This window comes from Crinia signifera, chromosome 9, assembly GCF_055691185.1.
Source record: "Crinia signifera chromosome 9, ASM5569118v1, whole genome shotgun sequence".
Lineage (NCBI taxonomy): Eukaryota > Metazoa > Chordata > Amphibia > Anura > Myobatrachidae > Crinia > Crinia signifera.
In genome coordinates this window covers 71,396,034-71,414,356 of record NC_139225.1, presented here as the reverse complement: position 1 = coordinate 71,414,356, position 18,323 = coordinate 71,396,034, and the positions used below count along the sequence as shown (strand labels likewise).

The window sequence follows — 18,323 nt, the reverse complement described above, 5'->3', positions numbered from 1 at the left end:
CTTGTACCATGCACAGAGAGATGTATCTTGTACCATGCACAGAGAGATGTACCTTGTACCATGCAACATGCACAGAGAGATGTACCTTGTACCATGCACCATGCATAGAGAGATGTATCTTGTACCATGCACCATGCATAGAGAGATGTATCTTGTATCATACACAGAGAGATGTACCTTGTACCATGCAACATGCACAGAGATGTACATTGTACCATACACAGAGGTGTACCTTGTACCATGCACTATGCACAGAGATGCACCTTGTACCATGCACAGAGAAATGTATCTTGTACCATGCACAGAGAGATGTACTGTACCTTGTACCATGCACCATGCACAGAGAGATGTACCTTGTATCATGCACCATGCACAGAGTGATGTACCTTGTACCATGCACAGAGAGATGTACCTTGCACCATTCACCATGCACAGAGAGAGATGTGCCTTGCACCATTCACCATGCACAGAGATGTACCTTGTACCATGCACAGAAAGAGATGCACCAAACCATACACAGACAGATGCTCAGACCCTTCTGCGCATGTGCAGTGATCTTGTTGCTGCTCGACTCAGGAGGGTATTACAAAAACGGTGAAGGGTGTGCCCCCCTAGGACTCAAGGGCCCATGTGCACCATGCACACTGCATCCATTATAGATATATTACTGACCGCCGCATGCATCATGGAGTGACCTCAGCAGGAATCTCCAATCCTGGTCCCGGGGCTACCACCATTCTCGGATGGTGGTAGCCCATTGTTGCCATGGGCTACGCACTGCTCTGTCGGTTGGCCAGTGCGGTTGGTGAGGGTGTCAGTACTGACCACGCATGCGTACACCACGCGTGTGCAGGGACATACATCCCCGCTACAGGATATTACAATGTGACCATGGGCGGTTATATTCAGCCCAGATCGCATTATACAGTATATGTGATCCTTGTTAAATGGGCCCCAGGGAGCGATACATCACCATACAAAGAGAGGTGTATTCAATGCGGATGGTGAGCGGCAGCGAAGGGAGGTTTGTATGACAAGGATAGGTTTTTTTTGTTTTGCAAAAATCCTTGCCGTCAGAGGACCACGAGGATTCCATTAAACAGCTAGGTTTGCCGCAAATGCAGCGAGTGTGCTCCATTTTGTGGCAAGCCCCACCATTTTGATGGCTGCACTTACAGATTCCACCTTGCTTAAAAGAACCAGCAAGGTGGAAACTGCGAGTGAAGGGGACAGCGTTGAATACTCTGATGTCAAGCTATCGGCATTGCTTACCAATGGCATGTAATATACCAAAAGATGTTATCAGGGCCGCCAATAGGGGAGTGCTGTGGGTACAGCTCTCCCAGGCCCCGGCCTCTGGAAGGGCCCGGGCAGCTCTTTTCGCCCACTGCAAACCCTCCCCCCGCCCCCCCAACTGCCTCCGCTGCGCTCAGTGCGCTGAACAAAGCAGGTCCCGGAGAGCATGCTTATTCAACCAAGGACACCGGTGACCAATTAAAATACTGCACCGTTTTTTTAGCCAATCAGAGCTTGCTACTGGCAGCCAATCAGAGTGGCTGCCGTTACGCGAGCTCTGATTGGCTGGTGTTGCATTTTTATTGGCCGTCGGCGACTCGACATCCTGAGTTGAAGAAGCCTGCATGCTGCAGCTCAGCAGTAAGAAGAGGAGATGGGGAGCAGGAGCCACATTACAGTAAGTCAAGTGAGGAGAGTGGGGCCTGGGGCCCAGACTGGAAATGAGTCCTGGGCCCGTAAATTCCTGATGACAGCCCTGGATGTTATGTACCCCACCATACACAGCGAAAGGCACATCGCCATGCAGATAGTTGTACTGTACTTTATCATGCACAGACAGATATATGTACGGATATTCTATGCAAACTGCAATAAAGCGTAGAACTACACCAGACTTATCATCCATAGCTTTGCATCGAGTGGCAGCGCTGCACTATCTATATTACACCCAGCCACTATCTATATTACACCCAGCCAGCAGCACACAAGCAGCCAGCTAATGCATTAGCCCCGCCCTCAACGCGCACTCCCGACCCTCCTCCTCCGGTCCCTCGTCCTCCTCATCCCTCTGTGCGCGCTCCCGGTGCTGATGCTGCTGCTGCTGCACGAGGGGAACCGGAGAGGCCCGGGGCCGGACACACCCGGAGCAGAAAGACAGCCCGGTGAGAACGGATTTGTATCGATAGAATTTATATGATTTCGATGGACCTTCAAATATATTGCCTTTAAATTATATGTATGTGCTTGATGCATCATCTGTATCTGTATTAATATTATTCAGATCCTCCCCCACCCCTGCATGCATACCTACATGCATTCCTCACTCAGTGTATTTCTGTATATGATGCATCGCTGTTCTATATTACCAAGGTTACATCATCTTTTTTCTGCATATTACACTGTATTACAGAATGAGCAATCTTTTATTTCTGGATGAATTATATGTCAGTACACCCAAGCAGATTCCACACATGTATTTCTAGCGTAGGTTGCCTACCTGTCTGTATCTATCTATCTATCTATCTATCTATCTATCTATCTATCTATCTATCTATCTATCTTAATCTAACAAGAGTACTCATCCAAATCATTTCCTAGATACCATGTAGACACATCATGGTATGTGTGTAGTACGCACCAGACAGTGGCATAGCTTTTATATTATAAAATAAAAAATACAGTATGTACGTTTCCCTGTGGCTTCTGTTATATTACTGGAGAGTGCAGTGTTTTGCTTTACGTCTTATGCTTATTATTACATCTGCTGCTAACCTCAAGATGCATTTGACCCCTGCACCCCTGTCTTCTTCAAAATAGCCATATGTCTTTCTGGAGCATTTTGGCGTTTTCCTAATGTGTGTGTAGTGTGTACCTGCTCTGCTAAAAGAGTGTTCCTCAAATCTGTGGACCCTTTCATGTGATGGGGGCTCTCATCTCCCTGAGCCTGTCATCCACCATTTGCAATGCTAGTGCTCATCCAGTACTTATTCTGAGATATATCCCCGGTTAATCCCTTGAAGACTGTAATGTATATATGGCTTTACTTCATATCTATCTTCTACATTACATCTGTACTTATTACTGCATATATGTAATGGGTATTATTTAGATTATTTCATAGTCTCCTTGTTATGCTGACACTTTGCAATTCTGATTTTTTTTTTTCTTTCAATTTAATATTGCATCAAATCATCTACAAAATCATTCATAGAATCAGTTCTATAGAAATGTACATTGAACATGTCTGCAATATGGTTCTGCAATGCCTTCTTTATCAAACATGATTCTTAATAGGTTTCGGAATTTGCTACAATTTTATCATGACAAAGTTCTGTATTTAGTTTTGTTGAACAACGTTTGCTACAGTATACATGACATCATAGATGCGTAACTGTTGCTGGTGCTGTATTTTCCCCAATGACATATACATTACCCAGGGGACCTCCATAGTAAAATGTAGTTGCATAAATCTTTACCATTCCAAAACCTACTTTATACAATATTTTTTGAGACCCAGTTAAAATGCGTCAATGCTAAAAAAATCTTTACTTCATGTACAGGAAAATTTCTCACTTTAACATCCTATACAAAGTCTGGCCACATGGTAATGGCAATGTGATGTTAAAAAAAGATTTGGGTTATGATATTGACTTTGTAGTTATATATCCTGTAATACATTCAAAGTTGCCTATTTTGCTTATTAGACAGGTCATGGTGTCTTGCTACCTACATGCAGTAGTTATGGAAATTTGTTGACTTAAAAACTCATTTTATCAGTACCCTAGGCAACGCAAAGTGGGTCATACTGCTTGATCACTATTCCCTAATAAATTCACAGGAAGAATTTTCAATAATATTGTCTCAGCCCACAGAATGGGTGTCCATACTGACTGGAACATATCTACACTTTAGTTATACCTACACGTACTGCCTACTCCGCAAGACTTATACATTTTGGAGCGTGCTTTTGTTCTGCAGGAAAATCAGGCCACCTTCCCATAATTCCAGTAAAACATTCGCTGCAAATTGCTTTATCATGAAGTTTTGAATCTGCAGAAAGGTGTATACGATATATTAGACTCCCAAACCACCCAATTCAAAACTCATTGTTTGATGAATTGGGTGGTTGCATCACACCATCAGATGAGACAATACCATGGATGTTGAGCATACCTGTATTGAGCATAGCATGTTCAAGTTGACCATATAGTGCAGGGTAGAACTGCATAGTTTACAGGTTATCATGTATGTAATATATATGCTGGCTGGTTCCCCCAGGTATTGGTTGTGCTGTGTATCTGGAGCTGTACAGTGCCCAGGAATAAGTATAAAGCGGCCCATACACCAGCAGGGGGGTGATCCGCTGCTGAAACCATGATCCAACCGCATTGTTGATCGCCGATTCATCTGCAGATCAGAGACATTAGGCATGTAAAAAAAAGTCCACAATGCGTGATCCTCGTCAGGTTTAGGAACCAGGATTTTTAGACACATTTAATATCCGCATTCCCCAACGTGGAAGGGGATGGGGGGATTACCCCAATACACACTGGTGTATGGGCCTCTTAAGGCTTCACACCCTTCTTCTAAGCCTGCCTGTAGACTCCCATTGGCTGGTTTCCCAAGAGTCTAGGAGCGAGCATAAAGGGGCATACACATGGTGTGATTCTGGCTACAGATGCAGCTGTCCTCATTGGCTGCGATACATTTCTGGCAGCTGGAGCACCAGTGCACATGGACATGCGAGACACATTCGCTGGCGGGCCTCAGAGAATGGAGTGGCACGTTCCGGCTATTGTTGCATTGCTGCATTGTTATGTACGATTTTTACTATACAATTTCCCCTTAAAGTGCATGAAGCCGATTTTGACTATATTCACATTCTATTTTGACTATAGCCAACTTGATCTATGGCCAAATACACTGCATGTGATATAGTCAAATAGCCTGCACAGTCTTTTTTTCTTGTGATACCGATGCAGCTCGGCCCTGCTTCAGTATCGCAAGCCCCTTAACACTGAGCAGTTTTGGATAACTTTTCATAGTCAACATTGTAAGCCAAAACCATAAAGTGTGTATGCATCCTAAGAGTGTGGGAAACCTTTTGCTGAATCCCGGGCGCCAGATATACTCAGTGTTTCCGATCTCATATGACTATAGTCTTCACGCTAAGCTGTTTTAGCAGGGGGCCACACGTCAAGCAGCCTGCCGTACCTGCAGCATCTCTTCACATTAAGTGGAGAGCCTTGGGGAAGCCCAACACCTTCGTAGGTGCTGGGCATGCCCCCATGACTGTTGACGGTGGCCGGGCATGCCCCTAATAGGGATACTGGCGGGGCACCCCTGCACTAGGACCTGCCCACATGCTGGTGGGATCACTAATCACATATAAGTTTATTTGTGCTAAGTGGTTCCCCCCTGCACTATATGGGTGTGACACGGCTAGTAATGATTTATATCACATTGTCGCGCAGCGAATCGTGTACTGTGTGTGGCAATGCTGTGTATCATTACATTGCATCGCCACATCGCTTAGGCATTATTTGAATGCTGTTACTGCGGTTAGAAGTTCCTGTGCTGTTGAACTTGTGATCAGTCAGCACCAATGTGCTGTAAGCAGGCAGATGATGTCACAGCCTGTTTCTCAGGACCAAGCTGAGCATAAGCCTGCCATGATGTAGGCATCTCATTAATACTTATAAATATTCATAGCATCCCGGAGGGTGGCTAACCATGATGGTATGTAAGACGATGAATATAGAGAAAACTATACAGCTTTAATACACAGTAAGTGTAACAGTGTGTTCTATCATTTTTAGTTGTGTTAGGTGAAGATCTGCTTTATAATTTTTCCTTATTGTAAGTGCTCTTATACTGACTGCTCCCAATTTTTGTTTTATCAGTAATAACATGTTTCCTTAAAAATACCTTTTCTGGTTGCTTTTTCAAATGTTAAATTCCCTAGAAAGGATATCCACTTTGCTTTATATCAGTCTGTGTCCACTGATGTGTTCTGGCTTTTATTTGCCTATTACTTTACATAGGGTAACCCCACTAACAAGTAAAGGTGCATACACAAGCAAAGATTTAGCAAACGATCCAATCTCGTTAACTATTTCCTCAGAACTCCTGGACAAACGACTTGGTGTCAAATAGTGAATGATTGTATAAACGATTACACTTGAACGATTGATCTTTAACGATGGTGGAGGGGAGTGGGAACCAGTCAATCAGCTTTACCAAATTGTTCATCATGCATACACATGAAACGATTGGTACACATCTCTAACGATTGGTCTATGATCTTTCTGCATGCAGGAAACATCATTGACCTCTACCAACGACCGGCGGGTACGCGCATCGGCATCTATATCGTTCATACACATGGAAGGATTTGAGCGATTGGTCATTTCAATCAGTCTGGAACGCCCAGATCTTTTGCCAAATCTGTCTGTGTGTGAGCACCTTAAGGGTTTAATTGTTGAAATCCAGCACTAACTAATAAAGTGTATCTCCAGGTAGTGCAGTTATGCAGTTTGCAGGTGTGCTGGTTCCCCATTGCCTGGTATAGACATCTCCATCTGACCTCCAATATACACTGCAGGGGGAACCTAACCCTCACTAAAATCGTGTATTATTGAAAGTGGCTATGGTAACATTGAAGATTGAAAATAATGGATTCAAATAAAATGTTATCTAAGGCCAACATGTATTAAACCTAAAGGTCAATTTGTTGTAATAACTGGAGGCTTCCATTAGTCTGGGTCATGGCAACCAGGTGAAAATATTATGTGAACATTTGCAAAACTGGCTACACACCTAAACATTTATCTGTCCAATCTGCCTGGTGGAAACAAAAACCTGGTAGTGTATGAGAGAGCATATGATAATCTCACTGGAAAACAGACAATGGCTATTTAGGCAAATTAGTGAAATATATTTGATTTAACAATTTTATTCTTACCCATTGAAAGCAAATGGTTGAATGTCCTTAAATTAACTACGCCATGTGGGTCCTGTGTCTGCAGAATGTGTTCTATAGTCAGCAGCGAAGGATGTTGGGTAACCTCCCAACTTAATGACGATGTGTACAGGGATTCTCTGGGTAGTGGGAGACCAAGTAGCAGTGGGTGAGCTCAAGAGTGCACAACCTGTTTTGCTAAAACATCCAGTGTTACTTTGTTACACTAATAACCTACGATGACTGTTAGGTTGTGTACAACTATGGAACAATGTTTTACCCAGGAATGATTTGATGTAATTTATTATTTATTTATTTATTAACAGTTTCTTATATAGCGCAGCATATTCCGTTGCGCTTTACAAAGGTGACAGTGATACAACAAACAGGGTATTTACAGACAGTCAAAATGTAGGAGGGCCCTGCTCGCAAGCTTACAATCTATAGGGAAATAGGCATTGATACATAAGGATAGATACTGTATTCTTTATTGCATCGATTCCACCAGAATGCAAGGTTCTATGACTGGTTCTGGAATTTGATAAGCTTGCCTGAAGAGATGAGTTTTTAGGGAACGCTTATAGGTTTGGAGACTGGAGGAGAGTCTTATTGTGCTTGGGAGGGCATTCCACAGAGTGGGTGCAGCCCGAAGAAAGTCCTGCAGTCTGGAATGGGAGTGAGTAATGAGTGTGGATTAGAGACGCAGATCTTGGGAGGAGCGTAGAGGTCGTGTTGGATGATATTTTTCCAATAAGAGAAGATACGGATGTTGGTGTAGTTTGGTTTATGGCTTTGTGTGTAAGTAAAATAATTTTGTATTGAATACGGTAGACTACAGGTAACCAGTGAAGTGACTGACATAGTAGCTTTGCAGACGATGAACGTCTGGCTAGGAAGATTAGCCTTGCAGCTGCATTCATAATGGACTGTAGTGGTGAGAGTCTACATTGGGGAAGGCCAATAAAGAGACTATTGCAATAATCAATGCGTGAGATGATAAGAGCATGGATTAGAGTTTTTGCAGTGTCTTGTGTAAGGTAAGGGTGAATTGTAAATATGTTTTTTAGGTGCATGTGGCATGATTTTGAGACATATTGAATGTGGGGTACAAAGGAAAGCTCTGAGTCAAGATTAACACCTAGGCAGCGAGCTTGAGAGGTAGGAGTAATTGTCATCTTCTCAACAGCAATATAGCTATCAGGTGGGTAACTACTATTTATTGGCGGAAATATTATTAATTCTGTTTTTGAGATACTAAGTTTGAGGTGGCGAGATGACATCCAGGGTGAAACAGCAGAAAGGCATTCAGAGACACGGCTCAATGCAGATGGGGACAGGTCAGGGGAAGATAGGTAGAGCTGAGTATCATCCGCATACAGATGATACTGAAATCCAAAGGAGCTGATTAGTTTGCCAAGAGATGAGGTATAGATTGAGAAAAGCAGAGGGCCTAAAACTGAACCCTGAGGTACTCCAACTGAAAGATGTAGCGAAGAGAAGGTAGAATCAGAGAAACGAACACTAAAGGAGCGGTTAGATAGGTAGGATGAGAACCAAGAGAGGGCTGTGTCTTTAAGACCTATGGATTGTAGTGTTTGTATGAGAAGTGTGTGGTCAACAGTGTCAAAAGCAGCAGAGAGATCTAGAAGAATTAGTAGTGAATAGTGGCCTTTAGACTTGGCAGTGACCAGATCATTCACAACTTTAGTCAGTGCTGTCTCTGTGGAGTGTTGGGCACGAAAGCCTGACTGATGCGGGTCCATTAAGTTGTGCAAGTTAAGAAAGTGTGTGAGGCGAGTGTAGGCAAGTCTTTTAAGTAGTTTGGAGGTGCATGGAAGTTGAGAAATGGGACGATAGTTTGAGAGAGAGCTTGGATCAGAATTCTGTTTTTTTCAAAATCGGAGTAATAACTGCATGTTTGAACAATGAAGGAAAGACACCAGTAGAGATGATGTAATGATACAACAACTGATCGATGGTATACACTATGCCAGGGGTTCCCAATCTTTTTCTAATAACGGCACCTTAGAGTATCAGAATTTTTCCAAGGCACCCTTAGGCCCCAAAAAATATATATCAAATTAAGTAGATTGTGTTTATATGTGCTGCTTAGGTTCAGTTATTTGGTAAAGGGCAGGATTTGGTTCTGACTGTACACATTTTATGATTGGCAGCCACTAGCACTGGTCTTGTCCAGAAATAATTTATCATAAATAATTTGAATTGGTCCTAGACAACCAACCCAAGGCACCCCTGCAAGTGTCCCAAGGCACCCCAGGGAGCCTAGGCGCACAGTTTGGGAACCACTGCACTATGCAATGCTTTTTATATATTGTTCCAATTATCGGAGCAATATATTGTACGATATATCCCATAGTGCCTAGACAGCTATAGATAACACTGGGTTTAATTTTTACCTATATGTAACAATATATCAGTGTACAGAGGAGATCCATTAGACAATTAGGGGGGTATTCAATTCCGGGTCACAACTGTCAATCCGGCCAGACAGCCGTGACCCTGGCCCATTTTCATTTTGTTCGACTGCAGATCGCCAGGTGCGATTCATTGTCCCGTTTCGCGATTGGGTCTCACCAAATTGTAAAAAAGTTTTAAAGTGACAAGTTGAAAACCCCTATCAAAAAGTAAATGTTAATAAAGTTTTAAAAAAATATATAAAAACTCCCTATCTAAAAACCTCCTCTCGTTACACATAGGTTTTGGGTTTAATACCTGGAGCATTCAGTTATTAGGCCCCTTCCCTTCATGACACAGTTAGTGCCAACAATTCCCCAAGCTAATTGGATATTCCTTGTAAAAATACATTTTTGGGGGTAGACTTTTACATTGGTTCCTTAACTGATCACTCAGAATTCGTTTTTGAAAAATTCAAGTGGAGAGTTCCAAAATGTATAGTGTTATACCATGTGCCTCTATCCTGGAGCAGGAAGCTTGCAATGTTCTATGCACTTTTTTTTTATTCAAATAAGAATGTCTCTAATTGTCATTCTGCCTGGGGAACAGCATAATATTATTAAATACCATATGCCATATTCAGTGTTGGTGTTATGCTTGCACTTTGGTGGCTTCCCCCTGCAGTTCTGCAGCACTGTTATGTAGGAGGAAGCCCTGCAGGAGAAAGCATAACACATCATTTGCATGTAGAATGCCCATATATCATTCTCTTTCCCTGGTGGAGAGGGCATAAGGAAACTCTATGATTGCCATGTATATTGCTAAGTTACCTCTAACGAGCCAGTTTATATCATTGGCATTTAAAGGTAAAAAATGTAAAGGTCAGTATTAAAAATTAAGAAAGGTATTTTTGCTGATCCAGACTTAAGCGCTCCGATGGTTCAAGTTGGCTAATTCACCCTATTTACATTTTTTCTTCAAATTTGATTGCAAAATGGTTGTAGTACAGATGTGACCTCATAAATTATACTTTTTTTTGCCATATGGCGAATGACACCTTGTGCAATTCCCATGCTGACCACTTTTTAATCAGTGTACAATAGACTAGATTTTGACTAAGACCATGGCGATTAGAACTATGGCTGATTTGTCCATAGGCCAAATACACTACACTGTGCGGCATAGTCAAAATTGCTTTGCCTGCACAGTCTATTTTGTCAAGTATCGCTACCCACCGATTCTGGCTAACTTGACTGTGTAGGCAATATTGCCTAGCATATCACACCGTGTGATTATGACTTTCATTCATATATAGGGTCTGATTCAACTTTTTAATCTGGGTCATTGGGGTAAATTTTATAAGGTGGGAGAATTATTGAAATGGGAATGTTGCCCGTAGCAAACTATCAAACTATCAGATTGTACTTCTTTTTTGCAGTATTTAGCACCTTCTAGAAGATAATAGATTTGATCGGTTGCTATGGGCAACATCCCATCTTCAGTAAATGTAACCCTTAGTGTATTTGGGTTAGTTTATTTGTCACAAAGGAATTATTATAAAATTGCAGATAAAGCACAGCCATGCATGGTGAGGGTCACTCATATCGGACCTGTCATGTTCCTATTTACGCTAGATTGTGTGCTTTTTCCTCAGTTTTGGTACTTATTCCTACAGTCTGCTACTTTTTCCTCACTTGTGAGTCTTATCAGTTCCCTGAAAATGTACTAGGGGTCTATTCATGTAGTTTGACGTATGAATTGTTAATTTTCGCTATATATATATCATCATATATATATATATATATATATATATATATAATCACCTTTCCGATGAAGTGAAACTGTATGAAAAGGAGGGTACCAACGATCTGGTATTCTGCTGGGGTTGCTCTGTGTAACTGGACAGTAGGAAAGAAGGTGTTTTCTGTGCAAGCATCAGCAGCTGGTAACTGGTCCCTGTGTACATGTACAATGATAAACTCTGTGGGGGCAGAGAGAGTCAGTCAGGGAGAGAGGGTTTTTTGTCACTCTTGGGTAAGGGGGATAGTCAGCAGTAGGGTAAAAAAATACACCTGAGTTTGTCTACAGTGTGTGGACAGAAGCATATGCTGGGTCCCATTGCTGGCTCCTCTCTGTGTACCCCCAGCCCCCCAAAATCTGAATTTTCTTAATGGTACCCCTTCTGTGAATAGGATGATGCAGTGAAAGCCATGTTTCCACTGATAAAGGGATTTTCACTGCTATAGGAATAGACCCCTAGGACTAGGTACTTAGGTTTAGTGTTTTGGCATGCCAGGTTGTAAACTCCTTAGCGTGCTAAACAGGCCTATGGGCGTGATTAAAAACAAGTGTATGTGGGCACATGTGTAATTGTTTTATTGACTTGTGCGGAAAAAGTGTGGGAAAATCGATGAAACGGGCGAGAATCGCTCAGTGTGTATAGACCTTTACTCTATTTATGTATACATTTTGTCACTATATAGATTAGCAATCTTTCCTTTGCATAATGGTATACGGTCGTATTATTGATCACATGGCTCCCCGTTGCCTCATTGTAATTTCCAGTAGTGGGGGATCCAAACACGACTGTCCAGCTGTAGTGCAGCTCTAGGGGAGGGATCGGAGCAATGTTCTGGACCTGACCAGGGATAAAGTGCAGGCTCCGGACGGGGGGCGGACAGGACTGCCCTCTTGTTACCACCAATGTTGCTGCTGTTTTTAGCAGGCTGGGCAGACACTGAAGGAGGACGGTCATAGTTTATTAAACAAAGACTATGCTACCCACCTGCTTCCTCACACGTGATACATCTCCTTCATACTGTATATGGAGCTGGAGGGTGTTCCATTGCAGTGTGCTGTGCCTTGGTAAGGTGGGCAAACCTCCAATTTGAACTGTTGGAATGCAGTTCCACCCCGTTCTGGCCCACTTTGACCCCTGCTCATACATCATTGCTGTGGTTGTGCCAAACAGCCCCTTTTCAAAGGAGTCCCATCAGAACAAGTTGTTAGCGGTATCTTTTTTTGCAACAAATGCGTCTTAATGTGCGACTGAGTCTTTATATGAAGGACTATAGAACTTGAAATGGAAAAAAGACACGGTTGCTACATTGCAGTACGTCATGCATAATCAGAGACTTATGAGGTATTCAAGGAAGTTACTGATTTTTTTTGCTAGCTGAAAAATCATCGCTAATTCATCCCCATAGAAATAAAATACCCGTTAATACCTTTCATCCATGCCTTTCCACTTTTTTTTTGAGGGGGGGGGGGGGGGGGGGCGGTGTGACTCAATATGGAAGAAAATGGACACAAAACTGTTTGGAAATTCACACAGACACGCAGATTGGTGGCAAATTAGTCAATCCAGATACTGTAGATTTTTTTTTTTTTTTTTTACCCATGACAGATTTTCCAGCCAGTCGAAAACTGGCATTAAATAGGGTGAATCCAATTTGCCCTATAAATGGCTGAAAATTCCATATTTTGCCTGGTGATAATTAATTCCCCCCCTTATGTGTAATTTTAATAAAGCTTCTAAAAAAATGAAAAGAGGTGATGTCGCCCATAGCAACCAATCAGATTCCATCTATCATTTCTCTATTGTATCTAAAAAATTATATACAGACTCTACTGTATATGGGTAACATCACCTCTTTTCATTTTTAGAAGCTTTAGTAAATTTACCCCTAAGGGGGGGTATTCAATTACTGCCGGATTTATTAACCAGTCGAAAAATTTTCAGCTGTTTTTAGGGTGAATTGGATTCACCCAATCAATTCCCATGATGTAACATATGCAGAGAGAGTTAGATCTGGGTGGGGGTTTGTACTTCAAACTTATATCTATATTGCAGTGTAAAAATAAAGCAGTCAGTATTTACCCTGCACAGAAACAATAAAACACCCTAATCTAACTCTCTCTGCAAATGTTACATCAGCCCCCCTGCAGGTTTTGTCCATTAGAGAGAGAATTTCCTTTTGCGAGTGATCCCGAATCAGTCCCATAGTGCATTGGTTGGCTTATGCACATAGCTGTATTCTCTGCATTTTGAGCTATATAGGACATAAAGCTATTGGGGCAGCATCTCCTTCAATTAATAATTGCCATGCTTTACTATGCCTTTTGAACTAAATAGAGATAATTGGAAGGTGTAGGCCAGGGGTCCTCAAACTTTTTAAACAGGGGGCCAGCCAGTTCACTGTCCCTCAGACCGTTGGAGGGCCGGACTATAGTAAAAACAAAAACTGTGAACAAATTCCTATGCACACTGCATATATCTTATTTTGAAGTGAAGAAACAAAACGGGAACGAATACAATATTTAAAATGAAATAAAGTTAAACCAACAAACTTACCAGTATTTCAATGTGAACTATGGGCCTGCTTTTGGCTAATTAGATGGTCAATGTCTGGTTCCATATTTGTCACTGCTAGTCATAACAAGTGATGCAAGTGTGCATCCGTTAGTCTAGATCTGGTTGGAGATTTCAAATGTTTCATTCTAGAAAAAGTCTGTTCACAGACATAAGTGCTGCCAAAGATGGCTGCCATTTAGAGTGCATGGTTCCTGAGATGAGGATATGTCTCAGAGGGGAGAGATGCATAGAAATGATGAAGGCTGCTTGACTTGAATGCGTCTTTCAGAGAGTCACAATTCTGCACTTCAGCCAGTTTCATTTGGTAAATTGTATCCACATTTTCAATGTCAATAGAAAATGGGTTACGGAAAAGCTGTATGCCCTGTTCATGGAGATGAAGCTCTATAAATCTGAATTGGAACTCCTTTTGCAATTGTTCCAGTGAATCCACACATGTTTTGTTTGGGAATGCAATCAATGGTTTTTGAGGGAGGGAGGGAGAGCCAGTCAAGCGCAGCCCAATTAGTGCTCACGAGCGTAGCCCAAGTAGTGACCATGGGACTCACCTCTTCAGGGGGTAATAATGCTCCCAACCTCCTCCAAGCTGCCTCTGCGCTGTGATGCCGCCGTTTCCCGCACTCTCTCTCCCGCTCTTTGCGCTCCCGCTTTTGACCTTCACTGCCCACAAGTCACCGCTCAGGCATCCCTCCCAAATGCCCTGGCTTCCTCTGAATCCTGGGAGATGAGAGTTGTAGTCCGGCTGCGCTGTTCGGTTCCTCTCACGCAACAACCACGGACAACAATTCTCATGATCCAGCGCTTCAGCTGGCCAGCCAATCGGCTGGTCGGCTGAAGCGCCCCCTCTCCCTCTTCCACCAATGACCGTCCTCATGTAAAAAAAATGACAGACAGGCAGCGGCGGCATAAACACCCGGCGGGCCATATAAATGTCCTCAGCGGGTCGCATGTGGCCCGCAGCCCGTAGTTTGAGGACCCCTGGTGTAGGTGGTCCCTGTTTTTAGAGTTGGCTGATGTTTAGAGGACTGTGCATGTGTAGTCAGTCATAGCTTGATTGACACCATAAAATATATGGTGCCCGTACCCCGTACCACCATAACAAATGACCCGACACTCACTGTGGATGCACGGACAGGCGGCCGGTTTCCCCAGTGGCTGCAGTCTCTGTGCTGGGTCGTGGAAGGAGGGATCCAAGGGGTCTGCACCGTCCATGGAAGGCTGCGCCGACAGCGGGGGTCCCAGGCAGGTGAGCGGCAGCATACTGGAGGATTTCTGGCCACCGGCAGGTCACGTCCACGGGACCTTAAAATTGCAGCCTTTACCCAGCACTCCAGGGGGGATGCGGAGGAAGCTGAAGTGCTGCACGGGGGAGCTCTAATCGGGGAGGCCCTGACCGGGGACCCGCTGCACCGGCTGCTGCTGGAAAGGCCCTGCTGCAGGTAATGGCCCGGTCACTTAGGGGGGTTATAGAGAGAGATGGGACATGCTGGGATCTGTAGTTCCACAGGGGACCCTAGGAGATTCCACATCCTGACAGGCTGTCAGGATGTGGAATTTCCTAGAGTCCTCTGTAGAACTACAGATCCCAGCATGTCCTGTCAGTGATGCCTGGCCCTAAGCTAGCTTCCTTATAGCGACAAGCTGCTGTCATGCCTCATCTGGCATTTACATGCAATCCCTGGCAGAGCATGTAACCCTTGGCAGAGAGCATGCAACCCCTGGGCCCTGGCATACAGCATGCAACCCCTGGCACAGAGAATGCAACCCCTGGCAGAGAACATGCAACCCCTGGGCCCTGGCAGAAAGCATGCAACCCCTGGCAGAAAGCATGCAACCCCTGGTGGAGAGCATGAAACCCCTGGCGGACAGCATGCAACCCCTGGTGGAGAGCATGAAACATTGAAACCCCTGGCATTGAGCATGAAACCCATAGCAAAGAGCATGTAAGTAAGCGGCACTTATGTGGCATATTATGTAATGAGCATTACAGCGTTTGGTATTATATGTAATGGGCATTACAGTGTGTGGCATAATGTGTAATGGGCATTACGGTGTTTGGTATATAACGTGTAATGGGCATTACGGTGTGTGGTATTATATGTAATAGGTTTTACGGTGTGTGGCATGTGTAATGGACATTACCATGTTTGGCATAATGTGTAATGGGCATTATGGCATGGCTAATATGTATTGGGTGTGTGACATGTAACAGGCAGTACGTTGTAGATTTTTGCAATGCACAAGCCCAAACAGAAATGTCATTGTGTTCTAAAGTTTTGTCATGTAGCCACTCCCCCTAGTGTATTATGACCACTCCCTGGCCACGCCCATTTTCGGTGTGCGCGCCACAGTACCACTAAGACATATTTTCTACTTGCACCACTGATTGACAGGCTGTAGGTGGTCCAGGGAGGCGACGGGACGCGTTGCTGAAAATTGGGCATGGCGGCCCTGTTTGATTTGCTGAAGCCAAAGGCTGTGTCCTCAGATGCAGTTTCATTGCCCTCTGCAGCAAAAGTTTAATAACCATCCTGAGGTTTATCAGATGTCTGATTATAGGCTATGGTTGGGACAAAGGTAGTGGATCTCAGAAGTCTTTGTACAAAAGATGCCACCTGCGGCATTAGCATATGCACTCAGATCCACTGCGACTTAAGGCCCAGCACCATTCCACATTGTGCCCACCTCTGATTAAGGCCCTATGTTTCTGCACCTATGTGATTGAATCAGAGGGGGGAGGGTATCATAATTTTAAAAAGCTGCAGCGGTAAGACTAAAAACTAAACATAGTATTTTATCTTTATATATGTATAGCTCATGGAAATTGTGTTCAAGTGTAACAGTTAAATGTTATTTTACATTTGTATTTGGACGTATTGGGCTAAATGTAATTGCCTGTGAGAAGCTGGAGGTGCGGGACTTGTGCAAGAATGTAGCAATCATTTACAGTGATCTGGGAAATTGTTTGTCTACCGGATTTTGTTTGTGAACCTTTACAGAGCAATTGGAAATGTTTCATGTAGCTGTTATCTTCCTAGTGACCCAGGCTAAAAAGAAGGGTTGTGTGCTGCTGCGGTGGGGGTGTCCTTTCTCTTACACCCCCCTCCTGCAGTCATTTAAAGTACTGAACTACAGTGTTCATGTTATATGGTAATGGAGCTGAGAAATAAAGGTATTGTAGCAATTTCTCGTTCTTTATGACACTGCAGGTTCAAGTTGAATCTAAAAAAACAATCATCTGAAATTTTTATTTAAAATATCGGTACTTATTTCCTAGCACGGCGCCCGTCTCATTGATTGTATGCCTTAAGTGTAAGGTACTTAAGGCATACAATCAACGCGATGGACCCGATTTTCTGTCAATCACCTGCTAATTTGCCGGTGAAAGAGAAAATCGCGTTGATCGCGTCCAGCGCGGCCCATTATAATGGGCCGCGATGCGACCGACGCGATCAACGCGATTTTCCCATAGAGAATAATGTTAAATTATTTTTCAAGTCAAAATGGGGTTGATCGCGTCGGTCGCGGCCCATTATAATGGGCCGCGATGCGATCAATGCGATTTTACATAGGGGACAATGGTAAATGGGCCAATATGGCCTTTTTCTCATTGAGTATGGTTATAAAGTATGGTTAATGCCCCCCCATTGTTAATGCCACCCCAATATTGACGTCAGTCAATATCCGAAGCATGGCGAGCGCAGCGAGCCCGCGAGGGGCGTCGGTACGCGTCCTCCGACCTTTTCATACACCCACTATCCACGTCGGCGTGGAGTTGGATTTATAAAGTGTGTCGAGCGCAGCGAGCCACCTAGCCCGAAGCGTGGCAAGCATAGCGAGCCCCTTGAGGAGACGTGTATACCTGTAAAGTTATGCGTGTCCGCTCGCCACGCTTTGGGCTCGGTGGCTCGCTGCGCTCGCCATACTTTATAAAATAATCTCCACGCCGACGTGGATAGTGGGGGTATGAAAAGGTCGGAGGACGCGTACCGCTGCACTCGTCACGCTTCGGGTTGGCGTCAATAGTGGGGTGGCGTTAACATTGGGGGGGCATTTAAAAAATGAGGGGGTTTTCTATTAAAATTATTCCAATGTAAAAATCGGGTCGATTTGGTTGGCATGTGATGCGATCGACGCAATTTTTCCGACCTGATCAATACAATCAAAATCGCGGCGCCGTGCTAGGAAATAAGTACCAAAATATCCCCTAACCCAATACACAGGTTTGTTTTATATGTAAATGATACTAATAACATACATAAGAGGTGATCAATGTTGGTTTGCAAAAGCAAAAACCTTCTTTAATGGACAAAACCATGTGCACTGCAGTCTGCAGGTGGGGATGATGCAACATATGCAGAGAGAGAGTTAGATTTGGGTGGGGTGAGCGCAAACTGAAATCTAAATTGTAGAGAAAAAAAAATTGTTTGCCGCTTAGAGCGCTGTGCTCAATAAAATACTGCCCTGGTAATGGCACTCATACATTACCAGGGAAGTCCAGGAACAGAGCATTTTCTCCCTGAAGGAGAGGGTCAGGTAGGGTCAGGTAGGCAACCC

At 43.7% G+C, this 18,323-nt stretch overlaps 1 protein-coding gene across 3 annotated transcripts in view; it reads left to right on the top strand.

The window, feature by feature from the left end:
* Positions 1-2,030: 2,030 nt before the first annotated feature.
* The window catches only part of NLGN3 (neuroligin 3), a 105,235-nt gene continuing 88,942 nt past the window's right edge, over positions 2,031-18,323 (top strand). For all 3 annotated transcript variants that reach the window (XM_083159196.1, XM_083159195.1, XM_083159193.1), the window contains exon 1: positions 2,031-2,177. The gene's annotated coding sequence lies outside the window, so the exon portion shown is untranslated. The remainder of the gene's footprint in view (positions 2,178-18,323) is intronic.